Source organism: Oryctolagus cuniculus, chromosome 6, assembly GCF_051225735.1.
Source record: "Oryctolagus cuniculus isolate XC-2025 breed Fujian yellow rabbit chromosome 6, ASM5122573v1, whole genome shotgun sequence".
NCBI classification, from domain to species: Eukaryota; Metazoa; Chordata; class Mammalia; order Lagomorpha; family Leporidae; genus Oryctolagus; species Oryctolagus cuniculus.
The window spans coordinates 46,175,524-46,196,719 of NC_142872.1; the positions used below are offsets into that span (position 1 = coordinate 46,175,524).

The 21,196-nt window shown below is 41.2% G+C and overlaps 1 long non-coding RNA gene and 1 pseudogene across 8 annotated transcripts in view; one reads left to right on the forward strand and one right to left on the reverse strand.

Annotated features, from left to right (window-relative positions):
* Window positions 1-21,196, forward strand: part of LOC149126131 (uncharacterized) — a 340,361-nt gene that overhangs the window by 12,393 nt on the left and 306,772 nt on the right. For 5 of the 7 annotated variants that reach the window (XR_016235424.1, XR_016235421.1, XR_016235425.1 and 2 more), the window contains exon 2: window positions 11,570-11,661. This is a non-coding gene — a long non-coding RNA (uncharacterized LOC149126131). Of the gene's footprint in view, window positions 1-11,569; window positions 11,662-12,792; window positions 13,056-21,196 lie in introns of all 7 variants that reach the window. The other 2 variants (XR_016235422.1, XR_016235423.1) reach the window with 1 other exon arrangement.
* Window positions 3,519-4,923, reverse strand: LOC149126132 (SWI/SNF-related matrix-associated actin-dependent regulator of chromatin subfamily E member 1 pseudogene; annotated as a pseudogene). Its single transcript, XR_016235418.1, has one exon. The product of XR_016235418.1 is annotated as an SWI/SNF-related matrix-associated actin-dependent regulator of chromatin subfamily E member 1 pseudogene (transcript).

Genomic DNA, 21,196 nt, shown 5'->3' on the forward strand with positions numbered 1-21,196 from the left:
TCAAATTAACCAGGCAGATACTCCCAAGTATTTGGAAGAAGTCATTTAATTGGCCATTATATTTTTGGCAGAGAATTGATTAAGATAGTAATAATAGGGGCTGGTGCTGTGGGTAGAGACGCTGCCTGCAGTGCTGGCATCCCACCTTAGTGCCAGTTAGGGTCCTGGCTGCTCCACTTCTGATCCAGCTCTCTGATATGGCCTGGGAAAGCAGTGGAAGATGGCCCAAGTCCTTAGAACCCTGTACCCACATGAGAGACACTGAAGAAACTCCTGGTTTCTGGCTCTGGATTGGCGCAGCTCTGGCTGTTGTTGCCATCTGGGAAGTGAGGCAGTGGGTGGAGGACTTCTCTTTCTTTCTCTGTCTCTCTCTGCCATGCCTCTCTGTAACTCTTCCTTTCAAATAAATAAATCTTTTTTTTAAAGATAGTAATAATACCCTGTGAACATCTACTCACATGGGAGGCACTGGGGCATCCCTTTTTATTAAGCGTTATAATCACCATGGTGAGGTACGAGGTATCACTCCTCATTCAGATGAGAACAAACATTTTGACAGATGGTCAACCTCTACTTATCTAGGAAGGGGAAATTCTTGGCTTCACAAAACTTTCTGGACCACATATGATGGCTCTGATTGCTTACTTAGCCCTGTCAATATGAAGTTGCTTAAAATTACTATGCACTTGACCTTGGCATTTACTAAATCGCTTTTCACACAAGAGAACTTGCAATGTTTCAATGCTAACAGTGAATGTAGCTGCCATTTGTTTATATTGGTAAGGGGCCAACGTTGGTTCTCAGTATAGTTCTTGCTGTTATTACCTCATTTATGCACAATGACCTTAAGAGGTGGTTGCTATTATTTTGTACATTTTATATATGAGGTGTCTGAAGCCTGTAGCTATTAAGTTTTGAGGCTAAGACATTCCCTTCTCATCTGCTTGTACATATCTGCTGACTTTAGAACTGTTCTCTTTAGACAGGTGCCCCAGGGCAGAAGAGTGATGCTAGTCAATAGGATTATTGCAGAAAATGTCATTTTAAACAGAAAGCAGATGGTTAAATTCCATTGTAAAACTTGGCAAAGTTTTCAGTTTTATACAGCATGTGAGTTGGAACAAGGAATATTTAGATTGAAATCTTGCAAACATTATTATATCACCAAACCTATTTATCAACATCTGCTGATGTTATAGAGGCTGGCCATAAAAAGCTAATGGTAGAAGCCATGTTGTGTGCAAATTTCCTTTAGGCTCTCTTCTACATGTCCTCTGTTGTGTTTCGAGTTAAACGCCCAAAGATTCATGTTTAGGTCCTTAGCTCCAGTACCTTTGAATAACCTTTTTTGGAAATAGAATATTTGCAGATGTATTCAAGTTAGGATGAAATTATTGGGGTGAATCCTACGATAATGTAACTAGTGTCCCTTTAAAAAAAGAAAAGTGCTGTGTCAAGAAAGATACAGGGAGAATTCCATGAGACAACAAAGCAAGGATTAATGCCCATCCCAGAAGCTAGCAAGAGAAAGGAAGGAGTCTGCCCAAAATCAGATTGAGAGAGACAAAAAGAGAGAGAAAGAGAAAGGCCTTCCTGACATCTTGATTTTAGACAACCCACCAACATCCACAAAGTGGGTGAAGAGATTGTGTTGTTTTAAGCCCAGTTTGTGGTACTTTGTTACTGCAGCACTAGGAAGCTATTATGGATTATGTCTTGTTCATGTCTAAGGATTTGATAATTATCTCAAAGACTGGAAACTTGTTTGATTGTGTAGACAATTTAATTCTGTTAATTCCTTCTAAGGTTTCCAAACTTCAATGTGAAGAATTGTTTTATGTACAAAACTGTATATATGCATTCTTAGGTTTTGTAGAGGATTCCTTGTGAATAATTTTCAATAAATGCAATTGTCTTCTTCTTTGATCATTCGGAACACAACTTTTATCATTTCTATGGTGTTTCTCTTTGCTTCCTGCCCCTGGGCATTTTTTCTTAGAGTATTTTGCTAGACTCCCCCGGCAACTATGAGGCTAGTGTGGTGGATTCCTGTCTCCCTTAACGTGGGGTACATGTTAAGTATTTGTGATTCTTCAGTCAGAATGTTATTAAAACAGTGATGTCTTTGGATTGTATAAATTTTTAAAGAATAATAATACTATATGGTGGGGGCTGATAATGAAATTTACTAGTAATTATTGGATTTCTTCCCATGTACTAGGCATTATTTGAAATTCTTGGGACCAGAAGTGCTTCAGATTTCGGAGTGTTTGGATTTTGGAATATTTACATACACTTTATTAGTTGAAAATATCTAATCCAGAAGTTTGAAATCTGAAATACTCCCAAATCTGTAACTTTCTGAGTGCTAACATGATGCCCTCTGATTTCTGGGATAGGGATGCCCAGTCTATATTCTGGTTCCTTAAACTTGCATATTGTACTTTTGTCAGTGACATCTAATTTTGCTTGTTGATGCAGCCACATAGCAGTTATTAAATTGAAATCTCACATCCTTTTTTTTTTCATATTTTTATTACATTTGGACCTTTAAGAAACATATAGCATCAGATATACTGCTATTCAGTAAAAATCTATTCTAGTTTTTGGGAAGTATATGCGTCACAAACTATCTTGCTTCTAGTCTCCAAGACTTTACGAAGTTTATCAAAAAGGCAGGCTCTAATCTATGGGATCCTGAGCCTTGAGGTTCTGAATGTTTTCATTATTGTTAAGACAATTTCAAGCGGATAAACTTAATTCTGAGCTGTTTTTCCTCTGGAATGGGCTCATCAGTATAAAGTTATTTAGTCCACCACAAGAATACATACACTCAACCCATTAAGCTCTGTGATCTACTGTGTCTTTGGAAAACCTGGTTTAAAAAAAAAAGGTAATTTTCCCCCTATACAATAAGGATAAATTTACCAGAACATATCCAATATCAATTATATAAAAAAAGACAGTGTGTGTGCTGTGTCCACTGCAACGACTACTTCAGGAGCTGGGAGCTACTCCAACCCTGGGAGCTTCCTGGGATCAACACGACCCATGTGCAGTCAGCTGCAGGCTGCACGCCACTCCTTCACACACACCTGGAGTCGGACGTCGATTAAATATAAAAAGGGTGAGAACAAATACACACAGACCCATGATCGCATCAAGAAGCTGCTCTCTGCAGAAGTACACGAGAGGGGGCTTTCGGGAGGCTGCTGCCAGGACCGAGAGGGTTAAAGCTATGGCTTAGGGAAGCACCCAAGTGAGCTGTAGGAAGGCATTTGTAGAGTAGACTCTGCAGCATCAAAGGATGATTTTCTAAAGGAGGCGAATGCTTTCTCAGTTAACCTAAATTCTGAGGCTTTCCGTAGTTGAGGGCTAGAAACAAGATCCAAAGAAAAGAGCCATGTTCAACGTCTAAGGAAGGTGACTGCCGTTAGGCTCATGATGCTAAATGGTCCAAAAAGCCTTTGGTGGTGTGATATGGACAAGGAAAAAAATACACAAACCACATAACACCATTAAAACCAAAAAACATTTTTTTTTCATTTAAAAAAGTATTTAGAACACATAAAACAAGGCAACATCTATTCTTTTTTCTCATCTTCCGGTATGGGGTCTGTCGGCGGCTCCTCCACCGTGGCACTGTTGCTCTCCGAGCCGGTGTTACTGTCACTGTTTCCTTCCTCGGCCAGACTGTCGACCCCCTCCTGCCCACTCTCCTTGTCCTCGGGAGTGGACGTGCCTTCCTCGCCATTCTGCTGGCTCTCTGTCGTTTCTTCCAGGTGCGTCTCCTCCGTCTCCATTGGAATGCTCTCGTCGTCCTTCTTGTCCTCGGCTTTGCTGGCCGCGTGCTCCTCCTTGGGAATGCCGCTGCCCTGGGCGCGCTCCGCTTGCTCCGCTGCCTCCTTCTCCCTCTCCTCTTGCCTTTTGCGGGCCTGCTCCTCCGCCTGCGCGATTTCAGCTGCGATCTTCTCCATATCCACTTCTACCTTCAAACCGCACAACCTTTTAAGTTCATTGTTAAAAGAATCTGTGCTCTCCAGGAACTTCCTCTTCTTTTCCTGGTGTCGCTCCTCTATTTGAAGAAGCTCAGCTTCTAGTTTTCGCTGATGGACCATTAAGGACTGGACCTGTCGTTTAAGGACCTGCATCCTAGCTGTCGTGACCACTGACCGGACGTCGGGCACCACACTCTCACTAAGGATCTCACTGATGAGGCGGTGGTTTCTCTGGAACCGGGCTGTGGCTGTGTGCTTCATTGAAAAGCCATCATCATAATCGTCTGGGTCCTCTGCAGGCTGGATGCTCATGTAAGGCTCCCCCTTCTCCATGCGAGACTGTCTCTGCCGACTCTCCTCCTCTAAGGCAGCTTCTGCACGGCTCTTCGCATTGATGTAAGCCAGGTACGCGGGGGAGTTGTGATAGGCCTTCATGGATTCATTGTACTCTATCTTTTCTGCTTCGTATTCGTTTAAATATTCTTGTTTCTCTTCATCAGTGAGATCTCGCCACATGCCACCAATAATCTTTCCAATCTCCCACAACTTCAGGTCAGGGTTGGAAGCCTTTACTTGGTCCCAGACCTTTCGGCTGTACCTCATGTAGGGCATCAGCAGCTTATCTGGTGGCTTTGGGGGCTTTGGAATCGTAATACCAGAGGATGCCGTGACCCGGCTGTTGGTGCCCGGGTTCCCTCCCAGCCTGTAGTTGTTGTAGGCGAGATGACTGTATGGATTGTATCCCACAAACCCTGGTGTGCTGGGCATTTGTGTTGCAGGAGCTGGGGTGGGAGGTGGGGCATAAGATGGTCTTTTTGACATTTTGGAAGATTAAGTTCTCAGTTCCTTAAGAATGAATCTGAGACACCGCGGGCAGAAAAAGTGCCCGCAGCTCCGGCTTCGCTTCCCTTTGTCCCGCCCCCCCCCCCTTTTTTTTAATGTATAGCTCCTAAATCCTATTTACTTCATCCAGTATCATTTAAAAAACTTGACTATAGGATGTTAAATTGCTGCTACTAAATTTTATTTTGTTTTCTCAATCTCTTTTACATTTATTTTCTCTGTGTTTTATTGAAATAGTCAATTTTTGTGACAGCAATTTCCCTGTTACTTGTATCATCTAAAATACAAGGAATTTTACCATTTTAAAAATAGTGATTGGGACAGGTGTTTAGTCTAGTGGTTAAGATGCCTCTGTCCTATATTAGAGTGCCTGGGTTTGAGTCCCGCCTCCAGCTCCCCATACCAGCTTCCTCCTAATGCAAACCTTGGTTAAGTAGTTGGGCAGCTGCCATCCACGTGGGAGATCTGGATTGCTTTCTCATTTCCCAGCTTTAGCTCCAGCCCAGGCTTAGTTGTTGGGGGCTTTTGGGGAGTGAACCAGAAGATGGGAGCTTTCTATGTCTCTCTGCCTTTCTTTGTTTCTCAAATAAAAATTTATTAAAATATATTCATTAAAGGTTTAGTCCCCTTGATTTTTATTCCTTTCACTTTGTGATATGTGTATGCCTTCAGGCCTGACTGGGTGCTCTGTCTTCCATCTATTTGTGTGGTGGTTGTTGTGGATTTATGTGTTATCAAATACTTTGCCTTCTTTGAATGCTGCCTTTTCTTTATTTTTCTTGAGAAGTATCTGTGATTCTTCAGTAAGAATGTAATAATTACCGGATATCTTCTCATGCACTAGGAATTAACATTAAAAAATGTGCGGAGGTGAATGTCACATAACATAAAGTGAACCATTTTAAAGTAACACTATAATGACTACATTCACAATGTTATGGGATCACCACTCTGTGCAGTCCCAAATTTCCGTCATTCCAAAGTAAAACCATCTGCATTCTGTCTCTATGTATTTATCTATTCTAGAGATACTATTTAATATAAATGGAATCCTACAGCATTTTGTGTCAGCTTCTTTTGATTATTATAAGTTTTGGAGGTTCACCCACACTGTGGCATATATCAGTACTTTGTCCCTTTTTATGACTGAGTAATATTCCATTGTGTGTCTGTAAAGTCCTTCATGTGGTGAGAACCTTTTGTACTGTTTGCAGTGTTGGGTTATTGTGAATTGTGCTACCATGGACATGCATATATACAAACTTTCTTTCAGATTGTCTTATAAACCGCACAATTTACAGTTTAAAAAATCAGATCGGCAGGCACCGTGGCTCACTTGGCTAATCCTCTGCCTGTGGCGCCGGCACTCTGGGTTCTAGTCCTGGTTGGGGTGCCGGGTACTAGTCCCGGTTGCTCCTCTTCCAGTCCAGCTCTCTGCTGTGGCAGAGGAGGGTGGCCCAAGTGCTTGGGTCCCTGCACCTGCATGGGAGACCGGAAGGAAGTACCCGGCTCCTGGCTTCAGATCGGCGCAGCGCCAGCTGTAGCAACCATTAGGGGAGCGAACCAATGGAAGGATGACCTTTCTTTCTCACTGTCTATAACTCTGTCTCTCTCACGGTCTAACTTTGCCTGGAAAAAAAAAAATCATATCACTGTTTTTCCATGAACCATTTATTGGCTGACTATGCAATTCATAAAGCTTCTTACACAGAAAGTCCTTGCTATTTTCAGGGCCTGTTTTCCTTTCCTGTGGATTATATTCTAGTTTCAGACATTGTCTGGTCGGGTTAATGTATCATCACTGTCATCATCTTCTTGATGTTCATGATAGTAGCTATCATTTGAGGGTCTAACATATGGTATATACTATTATTATGCCCATTTTATAGATGGGAGAACTGATGCTTATAAAACTTAAAATACTTTCTTCAAGTTATACAGCAATAAGTGATAGAGCTGGGACTAAAACCTAAGTTTTTATATTTCCAAAGCTTGTTATATGATGCCATGTGCCAGAATTTCCTTTCATACTTTTTAGCTATTGATTAACAATAAATCATCAGCCCTGAAATCAATTTGGCAAGTCACAACATTAAAATACTGAAATGGAGTGGATAGGAAATAGATCATGCAGTAAACTTTCATTTTGATTATTTGTGTGTGTACGTATGTGTGTATAACTGCATTGAGTCATGATGCTAAACATTTCTTTTTAAAATTTATTTGAAAGGCAAAGAGAGAGAGTAAGGGAGAGAGAGATCAATTGAACTTCTGTTTTCTGGTTCACTCCCCAAAATGGTCACAATGTTTGGGCTGGGCCAAGTTGAAGACAACAGACAGGAGCTCCATCTGGGTCTCTCACGTGGGTGGTCAAGGTCCAAGTACTTAGACCTTCCCAGGAGAATTAGCAAGGAACTGGACTGGGAAGTGGAGCAGCTGTGGTTTGAACTGGCTCTCCATTAAGGGATGCCAGTGTTGAAGGTGGCAGCTGAGCTCACTGAGCCACAACGTTGGCCCCTAAATGTATTTATTATTGTGAGTAAGTCAAAAAAACGTGGGCAACTCTGTTCTGAGCTACTCATATGTTCACTTTTTTCCCCCAAGTTTAAACTTTGATGTGGCTAAAAAGTTCCTGTTGGTTTCTGCATTCTTAAATTGTAAATATTTCTCTCCAAGTTAACAATCACAGAATCTTTGAAGGACAGTTTTTGTTTGGTTCCTCCTCACAGACGTCACTGACTGACTCTATAGGCTTTTTACAAAAGTTGGTTGGTGAGCGCTGAATGTTTTTGAAGTTCTGTTCACAGCCTGCAAGTGCAGAGTTCCCCTTAGTAATAACTTAATAAAGTGACAGAAAGTACACATTTAATAAGCACTTTAATAGGTGAGAGCCCACACTGGTGTCATTCTACCCAGACAGACCAGTTGTGCCTTTTTGTCATTCCTTGGTGCCCACATCAGACGGGCTGGGCCTATGGTGGAGACAGGGAGGAAGACATCTTCCCTGCTGGTCATGACAGGCCTGAGTCCAGCACAGAGCACGGGGCTCCCAGCAACCTCTGCAGAGGGCCCTGTGGATATGCAGACAACAGTTTGACTTGGCACATGTCAGGTTTTCTTCACGTCAGTAGCTATCCGCAGCATCTCTCAAGGGACACTTTCAAAAGAGTTTGAAATGTGTTCCTTAAGACACAGATTTTTATTAATCATGAGAATATATTAAAATTGCTAAATTATTGGTGGAAAGGTCCAAAAGTGGCCTTTTAGTAAACTAAAGTGAATTATAACTTACATCTGCAAAATAGAATTAAAGTTCTTAATTTTTATATGTTTATTTTAGATGTAAGAATCCAGTCTCATTAAAATGATACATAAAAACACATGTGACATATTCAAGGAAACCTTTTACGAAAACAACTTTATATGTTTTATTTAAAAGTATTTAATTGACAAGTAAGGATTTTAAGATTTATATACACATACATTTTTTAATGATTATCATCTAATTAGGATATCCAACATGACTGCGCTATATATTAGATCCTAAGAAGTCATTCTTTTTATAACTTAACATTTTTACCTTTTGACTCACATTGTCCCATTTCTCCCAGCTCTGAGCTCTGTTATCCACTATTCTCTCTGCCTCAGTGAGTTTGATTTTTCTACATGAAAGTGAGATTATATAGTGTTTGTGTTGTGTTTGGCTTATGTCTTAGTTTGCTGCTGCTGTTCCAAATACCTGAGACTGGGTCATTCATAGTGAACAGAAATTTATTTCTCATTGTTCTGGAAACTGGGAAGTCTTAAGAGCATGGCATTGACATTTGGAAGGACCTTCTTGGTACATCATCATACGGTGAGACAGAGTAAGTGTGTTGGCTTACACCTCTCTTCCTTTCCTTCAAAAGCCACTAATGCCAGGGCTGGCACTGTGGTGTAGCAGGTAAAGCTACTACCTGCAGTGCCAGCATCCCATGTGGGCACCAGTTCGAGTCCCGGCTGCTCCACTTCCAATGCAGCTCTCTGCTATGGCCTGGGAAAGCAGTGGAAGCTGGCTCAAGTGCTTGGGCCTCTGCTCCCACATGGGAGACCCGGAAGAAAGCTCCAGGTTCCTGGCTTTGGATTGGCCCAACTCTGGTCATTGGGGCCATTTGAGGAGTGAACCAGTGGATGAAAGACCTCTCTCTCTCCCCCCTTCTCTCTGCCTCTCTGTAAATCTGTCACTCAAATAAATAAATCTTTTTTTTAAAAAAGCCACTAATGCCATCATAGGGCCCCCACTCTTGCGGCCTCATCTAATGCTAAGTATCTCCCAAATTTCATTAATATATGACCTTGGTAGTTATGCTTTCAACACGTGAATTTTGAGGGGACACAATGAAACAATAGCTCATTTCACTTAGCACAGTGTCCTTCAGGTTGTCACAAATTACAAAATTTCATTCCCTTTTTATGACCAAGATTCCATTGTGCATATGTACTCTGTATTTTAAACAATGCATTTATCCATTCATGTACACTTAGGTTGTTTCTATATCTTGGCTGTTGTGAATAATTATTCAGTGAACATGAGAGTATAGATATCTTTTCATGATTCTAATTAAAATTAATTTAAACATTTAAAAAATTAGAGATTACCTATTTGCTGGCTAACTCTCCAAATGACAATAGCAAATATGGGCTGAGCCGAAGCTGGGAGCTGAGAACTCAGTTCTGGTGTCCCATGTGGGTTGCAGGGATGCAACACTTGAGACGTTACCTGCTGCCTTCCAGTATCTGCATTGACAGGAAGCTGGAATTGGGAGCCATGGCCAGGGAGCAAACCTAGGCACTCTGATACAGGATGTGGACATCTTAACTGTTAGGTTAAATGCTTGTTTTTCAAACTAATTTTAGTATATGGCACAAGATACAGGTTCAGTTTTATTTCTATTCATGTGAATGTCTTTCTGTATCACACAGAAGCCATCTATAGTCTGAAGAGTGTTGAAAAATTCAGTTTCCTAGGATTTCAAGCCTAAGAGGGTATGGGTGTTACCTTGTTCCCAATTCCCAGACTTGTCTGATGTGTGAGTGTTTTCCTCTTTGATTCTCTCATTTTTTAAAATCACACTTGGAGGGGCTAAATGCAAAGTTCTTCCTGAAGATGAGCAAAGAGAGCTTTTCTATCCCACCTAACTGTCCTTCCTGCTCCAGCACAGAGAAACCTTTTCTTGGTAGGGGGACAGGTAGGCTCAATATGGGAATTTTTCTGGGAACTCTAATAAAACAGTAGGAATGGGCATTTGATAGGATGGTTAAGACACTGCTTGGGATGCCTACATCTCATATCAGAGAGCCTGGATTGGAGTGCCAGTTCCGTTTCTGATTCCAGCTGCCTGCTAATGCACACCCTTTGAGGGAACAGGTAGTGACTCAAGCAGTTGCATGCATGCCACCCACACAGGAGACCTGGATTGAGTTGTGGTTTCCTGGATTCATCTTGGCCCATTTCACTGTTGTGGGAATTTTTGGGAGAGGGTGAGGAGGTAGAGATGGAATATCTTTCTCTGTATGTCTCTCTGCATTTCAAATAAAAATGAAAATAAGTAATAAAAATACAGATAAAGTAGCAGGTAAAGGGAAATACACTTGGACTCTCCCTGGTGTCTTCAAATCAGATGAAGTACATGTGTAACTACTGTGCTACGCTTTGTATGTGTGTGAAAGGAAGGGGGTCCTGCCTTTACATTGTAGAAATAAATGCAATGTGATCTTGCCCAGGCTTTTACGTGACCATGTCCTCTGGCATTCCTTGGTCCGTGGAATTAGCTAGATTATAGAATGAGTGATATTAAAAATATTTAACAGCTGTTAGATAGGCAATGACCAGACTGGCCGCTAGGTTTAAAAATAGTGTGTTTCTGCTGTGAGAATCACTGTGTATGAGTTCTGAATGTACATGTTAAATGGTAATTATGAGGCTCACTTTCTTGGCAATTTCTGCAGGATGGGAAGGGTCTGTTGATGGTGATAACATCTTTGAGCATCACACATTTTTTTTTTTTTCACACTTTGGTCTTTAAAAGAGAAAGAACATTGACCAGTTCTGTGTGAGCTTTTTTTTTTTTAAAGATTTATTTATTTGAAAGTCAGAGTTAGAGAGAGGAGTGGGCAGAGAGAGAGAGAGGGAGAGGTCTTCCATCTGATGGTTCACTTCCCAATTGGCTGCAATGGCCAGCGCTGTGCCGATCCGGAGCCAGGAGCTTCTTCCAGGTCTCCGATATGGGTGCAGGCACCCAAGGGCTTGAGCCATCTTCTACTGCTTTCCCAGGCTATAGCAAAGAGCTGGATCAGAAGTGCAGCAGCCGGGTCTCGAACCCGGGGATGCTGGCGCTTCAGGCCAGGGCATTAACCCTCTGTGCCACAGTGCCGGCCCCTCTGTGTGAGCTTTTGAGGTATTTTCCAAAGAAATTTTTTATTTACATGATTTTTACTTTGAAACATCAATTTTAAGCTTCAATCTTTTTTTTTTTTAAAGATTTATTTATTTACTTGAAAGTCAGAGTTACACAGAGAGAGAAGGAAAGACAGACAGAGAGAGGTCCTCCATCTGCTGGTTCACTCCCCAGATGGCTACAACAGCCAGAGCTGCGCCAATCCGAAGCCAGGAGCCAGGAGCTTCTTCCAGGTCTCCCATGTGGGTGCAGGGGCCCAAGGACTTACGCCATCTTCTATTGCTTTCCCAGGCTATAGCAAAGAGCTGGATCGGAAGTGAGCAGCTGGGACTCAAACTGGCATCCATATGGCATGCCGGCACTGCAGGCGGTGGCCTTATCAGGTACGCCACAGCGCCGCCCCCCCCCCCCCCCCATGAAGTTTTAATCTCAATACAGGTATGTGCTGAGTAATTTTTTAGTCAATGGTAGACTGCATGTCTGACAGTTGTTTGATAAGATAATAATGGGGCTGGAAAATTTGTATTATTGAGTGATGTAGCCTTTGTGATGTCACAGCACATCACTCATACATTTGTGATGATGCTGGTGTAAAAAAAAAAAAAACCACTGCTTTCCTGTCATATGCAAACATGGCACCTGTGGTTATGTATAGTGCCCCATACTTGCTAATGATACCAGATGGATGTGCTTTAGTTTATATATTTACTATACTTTTTGTTATTTTAGGATGTGGTCTATTAATAAAAAAATCTAACCAAAAAGTAGCCTCAGTTGACTCCTTCAGGAAGTATCCAGAGAAGGGCTTTGATATAATAGGAGATGATAGTTCCATTTGTGTCATGGCCCCTGTAGATCTTCCAGTGGAACAAGATATGAAGTGGAAGACAGTGATGTTGATGATCCTGACTCAGTGTAGGCCTGGGATAATCTGTCTCAGCATTTAACAAAACACTTTATAAGTAAAACAAAATAGAAAATAGAACTAGAATTGAAATAGAAAATAGAAATGGAATTCAAATAGAAAAAAGTCTAAGAACAGAAAGAAAATATTGTACAGCTGTACAATGTATTTGTGTTTTAAGCTAAATGTTGCTGCAATACAGAAAATTAAAAGTTTATATGTTATGGAAAGGTAAGTTTATTGAATAAAGAAAAAATGTTAATTTAATGTAGCATAGGTGTACAGTGTGGACAAAGTCTACAGTAATGTACAGTAGTGTTGTAAGTCTTCACATTCACTCACCACTAACTCACTGACTCACCAAAACAACTTCCAGCCCTGAAAACTTTATTCATGGTAGATGCCCTGTGCAGTTGCATCCTTTGTAATCCTTTCACTATATTTTTACCAAAGCTTTTACATATTGTTAGAGATATTTCAAAGAAATACCACTGTCTACATTTGCTTATAGTGTTCAATTGTTCAATATGGTATTGTGCTGTGCAATTTTGTAGCATGGTAGCAAAAAGCTTTACTGTATAACCTAGTGCACTACATTGTTTTGTTATAGGGGGCATCAGTGAGCTCATGGAAAAATGGAATTAAAAATCATGTGAATTTTTCATGAACTTTTTGAAATCCCATATATGTTCACATAATGTTGCATTTCTCAGAACATAGTCCCAACTTTAAGCAACACATGGCTGTATCTAATTTTCTAAATTAGAAGACATGAATACAACAGATTGGACTGAAAAGCAGTGGAACAGAAAACATCATGTAAAAGGACAAAGGCACTAATAAAACACAAATCTTCATGTCAACGAGTAACTTGTAAGTACTTCCCCTGTGAGGCATGGCATGTTCAGAATACAGACAGAAAGTGACATCAAAAATTACTGGTCAGAGCCAGTATTTTATCCAGCTGACTGTGAAACTTCATGGGCAAGAAGTCCTGTAACACATTTTAAAAAGTTAAAGCCTTATTTCTTTTCTTAACATTCTTTGCTAGGCTCATTCCAGTCAAACTCTGAAGAACTGCTTTCTGTCATTAGGCAGACTCTGTATTTTGAATAGTGGTTCTAAAACTTTCATTATCACCTGCATGTGGGTGAAAAGTCAGGTTCTGATTTAGTTGGTCTGGATAAGGTGCAGCATTCTGCATTTCTTTTCTTTTCTTTTCTTTTCTTTTCTTTTCTTTTCTTTTCTTTTCTTTTCTTTTCTTTTCTTTTCTTTTCTTTTCTTTTCTTTTCTTTTCTTTTCTTTTCTTTTCTTTTCTTTTCTTTTCTTTCTTTCTTTCTTTCTTTCTTTCTTTCTTTCTTTCTCTCTCTCTCTCTCTTTCTTTCTCTCTTTCTCTCTTTCTTTCTCTCTTTCTTTCTCTCTTTCTCTCTCTCTCTCTCTCTCTTTCTCTCTCTCTTTCTCTTTCTCTCTTTCTCTCTCTTTCTCTCTTTCTCTCTCTCTTTCTCTTTTTTGACAAGCAGAGTGGACAGAGAGAGAGAGAGAGAGAGAAAGGTCTTCCTTTACCGTTGGTTCACCCTCTAATGGCCGCTGTGGCTGGCGCACCATGCTGATCTGAAGGTAGGAGCCAGGTGCTTCTCCTGGTCTCCCATGTGGGTGCAGGGCCCAAGCACTTGGGCCATCCTCCACTGCACTCCCGGGCTATAGCAGAGAGCTGGCCTGGAAGAGGAGCAACCAGGACAGAATCCAGCACCCCTGACAGGAACTAGAACCCGGTGTGCTGGTGCCGCAGGCGGAGGATTAGCCTATTGAGCCACGGCGCTGGCAGCATTCTGCATTTCTAACAGTGCTGTCAGGCAGTGCTGTTGTTGCTGCCCTGTGGACTGCACTTTGAGTAGCAAGAAGGCTCCGTTGAGATTATTTGTCCTGAGCTTTTTCTTTGCAGTTTTCTGGAAGCCCGGCTTCATGAGGAGGTTTCCCACCACCAGCATATCCATTGCATTAAACTTTGGTATAATTCTCTATTGTCATTTTCCTCTCCTTTTATTTGTGACTTAAGTTTTTGGTTCTTCCTTTCCCCCTGTTGCTCTTCTGGGTGTTGTGAGCTGGGATTGTGGCACTGAAAAAAAGGTGTCACATACAATTCATTGTGATAATGCGATCTTTCATTGTAATGCAATTAGTGGTGGGCATGTCTTGTTTTACTCTGGGACAGCAGTCTGGAGGAAGTTATTTAAATCAGTGAAAAAGTATTAGCAGTGAAAAATACAATTAATGCAGAGCTGCTTTGACAAAATCCCATCGTGTGTGGCACATGTGTTAGGCCAGACAATGACAACTATAGCCATTGTTCCCAGTTTTGATTCGCTGGCTGTCAGGCTGTCACCCATGTTGATTTCTATCTGCTGGTGAGGTAGGTGTGGGAAGGAGAATAATGAGAAACATTATATTCCTCAAAGACCCATTTTTTTCTATAGTGCTGAGAAAGGTCTTGGAGGTCTGGCAGGGATAGTAGCTAAACATAGTACCTAGGGACCTTGAGTTGATCATCAAAGCTTCCATTAGTGCAAGAGGTGGAACTTTTCTTAATAGAAATTATTGTAAATGGTTATAGGAGTCATGGGGGTAATTGACTAACCAAGGCGTAAGCATGTTTGCAGAAAGGAGAAGCCACAAAACAGTATGCCTTTGCCCATTAGCCCCTAAACAGAAATGAGTGGCAATTGTTGGCAATCCATCTTGGACCAAGAGTAGAGAGCTCTTTAGGATGTTAAATTGTGTGGAAATTTTAACAAGGATGTGAATACTCAGTGTGTCTCATAGACTGTGTCTTTTCTATGAGTTGGATTATTTTTTAAGAACTCATATTTTCCCTCTGCAAATGGTGAACCATCTTGGTGGTACATCTGGGTGGGAAGTTGCTTTTTTTTTTTTTTTTTTTGAGGTCCTTTGAGATTGTTCTTGCTAGTCTTTGTACCTCTGGGTTTCAAACTTCGCTCAGCTTGATTGCCTCTAATTTTAAAAGGTAAATAGTAGTGTCACCCAATGGTGTCTCGACGAGAGCCTTTTGATGGGGAAGAAAGGGGGATTTCCTTTTAGGAAATCAACTTCATAAAGCCATGATGCTCTGTGCTCAGTGTGGCTTCCAGGCCTTGTAGTTGTGTGTCTCTTGCTGGAGGGCCAGTCTCTCTGATCCTCTTCACTGTTGTTGCAGGTGATGCAGCAAGCTAGAGAGCTTGCTGGGTCAGAGTCATAATCTCTCCTGAAAATGGGGAAATGATACTTACTGTTTTTCTGTAGTTTTGAGTATTTGGCATCTTTAGTTTTTGAAAACAAGGACCTGATGTTTGACTATGAATCACTGATTTGCCATTATGCTACAGAAAAGCCATATTTTGAATAGTTACACCTGTTCACTCCCATTAAAAAAATCACATTCCCAAACTAACAATCCTGTATTAATGAGCAAGCTCTGTGCACTGGGACTTGTATAGCTTGAGCTCTTTAAATATTGATTATTGGACCTAAGATGTGGTAGATCTTCTCTGGACAGATGGGGCTCACACTATTCCTAAAGATCCTTGGGGAACTTCTAGATCCAGAACTCATGAACAAGAAGGACTCTTTACTGAAGGCTTCAAGAGCAAACAGGGAAGATGATTTGCATCATAGACCACACAATAAAAAACTAATAAAGCTCTCATCCCTGTTTGGTCCTCTGTCAGCCACCCCTCTGTTACTTCAAAAAGACTCTATTGTTCAGGCTTTTCAGTTGCGTCCCTAACTTACATATCCCATTCAACTAAACCAAACCCTGGGATTGTCTCCAGAGTGATCATTAAGTGCCTCTTGAAGGTCTCCTTTACCATCCACGTTTCTGATTTTGTTATTTACCTAATCAAAATCTTACTGAGAGTGAGTGGATATATACCCTGATTTTGGTGTATACCCTGCTACTTGTAAAAAGATCTGGGAGCCTTTTATGGGTTCTGGGGATCCATGAAAACAAGCAGCAGTTAATTGTGTAGTATAATACCAGACATAACCAAGCTGATTACTGATCATCCTATTGCCTTCTCAGCTCTTCTTCAAGTCACTTTGAAATAGGAAAAAATGGTTTTCTGTTCACCTCCCTTCAACCTGTTGGAAGCCACTTCCTTTACCTTATTGTGCTCCATCATCTATTCTTGTTTTTCCTGAAAGAAGTCTCTTAGATTCTCTCCCTCTCCAGGATTTCTACACCTTCTCTGTTACTGTTATGCCCAAAGGTGTTAGTGAATGACAGTGAGGTGACTTGTCAGGACTGCAGGGCTGGGGACTCTGGTTTTTGCACAGTAGGAACTCAAAGAAATGCTCCTTGGGGAGGCCAGGGATTGGTAGAGTTTGACCAACATATGTGGAGTAAGGACTGGGTACACAATGTGAGATGGGTAAATGAGTGAGAACTGAAAAAATACACTGACTTGTGATATAATTTATATTAGACAAATGGCTCCACAACAACAGGGTGCAGATGTAGTCATGTCTCTATGACATTCTTGTTCAGTGTTGTATCCTTGATGTTTTGAACCATGCATGGCACATGGTAAATACTCAATCATTTGTGAAGTGAATGGATGAATGATTAGATGGATGACTTCTTTTTCCAATAAATTAATCTCTTCCTCACATACAGACTCCAAGTACGTTTCTCTTGAGACTTCTGTGACCTGAAGTGTCCATGAATTCCAGGATATTTTCTTCATCTCACAGGCCAGGATGAGATATCCCTTTTTTTCCTTTTCTTTTCTTATATCAGGTGACATTAGACATCCCTCTGCAGTCTCTGCTGTTTATTTCTTGCTGCTGGAGTGTCACTGGTAATGCTGAGTTCTGCACAATCTAGATAAGCTCATTCACCTGAGAGGAATCTTTCCTGAAGGAGGACATTTCACTCCTTCAGAGCTAGCCTGGGCTGGGGGTACTCAGAGTTCTGGTTGCCAAAACTGCAGGTTTGAGCCTGTCTTGTGTTCACGTACATAGCCACATCCCAGGGCACAGGCCTACCCTAGGAAACTGGCATAAGACTGGCCCCAGAGTCCTGCACTGACCTTTCTCCAGATAACACTTTTCCGAAGAAGGTTTTCTTGGTCTTCAAGGATCACTGCCAACACTACATGGGTGTGACATGGCTGCAAGCTTCCCTTGTTAGTAGAAGTAGTGGTGATGGTAGTAATGCCATTGATGTCAGCACCATACAAAAGCTTGATTAATCCAGGAATCCTGTGACATGTCTATTCTTACTATGCCCACTGTAGAGATGCAGAAATGTGGGCCCAAAGAAGCTAAGTTAATTGTTCAAGTTATATTTCAAGGAAGGATGGTATAAGAATTAAAATTTAGGCTGCTTGCTTTCAGAGTTGTACACTTAAACTCTCTATAGTTGCATTGATAGCAGTCATATGAGAAATATAATAATATTTCAATGTTTCATTTCACAGATTAGAAAAGTGAGGCTTAGACACCCTTGAATGATTTTGATACTCTTGGACAACATAGACTTTGATTCCTTAAATCAACATAAAATTTTTCTCATTTCTATAACTTGAAGTTAGATTAAAACTGAGTCAAGTTTTGTGGGAGCAAAGTATGTTTTCTCCTAAAGAGAATGAACATTTAAGAGAAAAGTCTTAAAGTGTACCTTTCAAGCTTTGCCTTTGGAAGGAGCAGCAAGATAGCTCTAAATAGCAAAAGTATGCAATACTTCTCAGCCCTTAAAAATAATGTTCTTTGACTAGTGTTAAAAAAATCATGTAGTTCTGATCCAATGATGCTAATGTGCCCTTGGGAATTCAGTCCCCCCTCTTTTATTTTTAAAGATTTTATTTATTTGAGAGATAGAGTTACAGACAGTGAGAGGGAGAGACAGAAAGGTCTTCCTTCCATTGGTTCACTCCCCAGATGGCTGCAACAGCTGGAGCTGCATCGAACTGAAGCCAGGAGCCAGGTGTTTCTTCCCGGTCTCCCATAAGGTGCAGGGGCTCAAGCACTTCGGCCATCTTCTTCTGCTTTCCCAGGCCATAGCAGAGAGCTCGATTGGAAGAGGAGCAGCCACAGGCAGAGGATTAACCCATTGCACCATGGCGCTGCCCCCATCAGGTCCCTTTTAAGAGTAGCTTCATTTTCTCTGTCTCCTCCAGCCAAGAAGATAGGGTTGAACTTTACTGTCAGGAATTTGCCTTAGGAAATCAATAGGCTTCTTCTCATTTTCTGAAGGCAGTATATTAATTTATCAGTGAGCTTAACTTAATGCTAGTGATTAAACTTGGATTAATCAGTCATTTTGTTTTTAAGAAGAACACCTGGGGTGCGATGTTTGGTGTAGCAATTAAGAATCCCATATCCAAGTCCCTGGGTTTGAGTCTTGACTCTACTTATGAATATAGCTTCCTGGTAATGTGTACCCTGGGGGGCAGCACATGCTGGTTCATGTACTTGGGGCCTTGCTACTCATGTCAGGAGACCCAGTTTGAATTCCTGGCTCTTGGCTTTGAGCTGACCCAGCCCTGGCTGCTGTGGACAGTTGAATAGTAAACTAGCTGTTTGAACATCTTTGTCTGTCTCTCTCACTCTCTCTAATGAATAAATAAAATAAATTTCAAAGAGAGATGAATCTCTAAGTTTGTAAAGAATAAGGGTTTTCCATGTGTTTGGCACATTGTAAGCATTCAGTGAGTATTAGCTAGTATTTTAGTTACCATTGCTGCTGTGATGACTATTATCATTAATGCTTGTGGTTCCTGACCAGGCATGTAGTCTTACTTGAGAATCTTTACTATAAGGATGAAATGGAGTTTGCAAATAATGCAAAATATTTAAAATGGTGCTTGGCATATAGTCAAAGTAAAATGAAGCAAATTTCTAAAGAATCAACACATTAGGGTAGCATAGCCTGCTGCAAAAAAGACTGAAATTTAATGATTGAATGAAAAATAAATTTATTTCTCTTATATTAAAGAGCTAGGTGAGTGTTTCAAGAGTTAGAAAAATTTTCAAACAACTTAACTGTGAGCATGATTGAAGTTTTCTTATGATCATGCATACAAGGGGAATGGACCTGAGAAGGCCACTTCCCAAATTTACTTTTGGCAGGGAAATTTTATAGAAAGAGACTGTAGTTAGATAATTATTGTTAGAGTAGACACAGAAAGAAAGTCTGGTTAAAGGTCAGTAGGCCCTTGAATGACAGTTGGCAACTGAGTGTGTGGGTAATTGGGCATGTGGGTAATTGGTTTCCCAGAGCAAACCTTAATCCCATTAAAGTTTGTAGAAAATTGCTTAAGCATTTTATAAGGAATCTTAACTTCTCAGGGGTGTGAAGCAAAAACATTCCCTCCTCCAGATCAGGCTTGGAACAATTTTTATTTTCTGCAACATTGGGCCACTCTGCCCTGCTCAGTCATTAAGGGACCCTGGTTGATCATAGCTTTGCCATTTTGAGCATGGTATATGGCCTTAATGTGATTCTGATCACTATACCAGCCTGTGAGAAGGAAATAAAGAGCAGAAGTCCAGCCATGAAGTTTTTTCTTAAGCACATGAATAAGATGTTGGACACACCTCTTCTCCTACACCAAGGAGTGCTGTACAGAGAATCGAGAAATGCAATCCCTGATTGTGCATCCAAGTTCTAGCTGCAGATATTTTTTAAAAAAGATTTTTATTTAGGTGAGAGGTAGAGTTAAAATAGAGGGAGAAACAGAAGATTCTTTATTTTGTTGAAGATTTATTTATTTGAAAGAGTTAGAGAGAGAGAGAGGGAGGGAGAGGGAGAGAGAGAGAGAGAGAGAGAGAGAGAGAGAGGTCTTCCATCCACTGGTTCACTCCCCAGATGGCCGCAATGGCCAGAACTGCATGGATCCGAAGCTAGGAGCCAGGAGCTTCTTCCAGCTCTTCCATGGGGACTCAGGGGCCCAAGGACTTGGGCCATCTTCCACTACTTTCCCAGGCCATAGCAGAGAGCTGGATGGGAAGAGGAGCAGCCAGAACTAGTGCCTACATGGGATGCTGGCACTGCAGGGGGCAGCTTTAACTGGCACAACACAACACCGACCTGAGAAAGTTCTTCTATTGGCTGGTTCACTCCCCCAAATGGCTGCAATGGCCAGAGCTGGGCTGATTTGAAGCCAGAAGCCAGGAGCTTCTTGGAGATTATCCATGTGGGTGCAGGGCATTTGGGCCATAAGCAGAGAGCTGGATCAGAAGAGGAGCAGCCGGGACACAAACTGGTGCCCATATGTGATGCTAGCACCACAGGTGGAGGCTTAACCTGTTATGTGACAGAGCCGGTGCCTAGCTGCAGATATTTTAAAATGGGGCCAAAATAGAGTTTGGGGGCAGCAGAAAGTGCACCTAGTATTTCTACTTCTGCTTCCTGGAGTAGGAGTTGGAAAACTATGACAGAGTTGAGATAAACACACAAAGCCTGAAATATTTATATTTCAAACTTTATAGAAAAAGTTTGTTCTGAATTCCTGTGGAAGCAGAATTGCTGGGTCAAAGAAAATTTGCATTTATAATTTCAGTAGATATTGCCCTACATATTTAAACTAAAAATGTTTGAGATTGTTCCCTAGCATCCTCAGCAGCACAAGGACCAAATTCATAGAAGAAAAACATTCCACTGTGGTTTTAGTTTACTATAGGAGGATACTTTAAATATCTTTTTGAAAAATGCAATTAAAAGATAAGTATATTTTGGTGTAAAGAAGATTTGAAATCTGCAGATAGGGACAGGTATTTAGCCTAGTGGTTAAGATGCTGGTTAGAACATCCTCATTCTTTTTTGGGCTACCTGGGTTTATTACCTGACTCCAGCTTCCTACTAGTGCAGACGCTGGGAGACGGTGGTGACGGCTCAAGTAATTGTGTCCCTGTCACCTGTGTGGGAAACTTGGGCTGAGTTCTCACCTCCTGGCTTTAGTCCAGTACAATCTGGGCCAGGAGCACATTTAGGGAATGAAATGGTTGATGGGTGC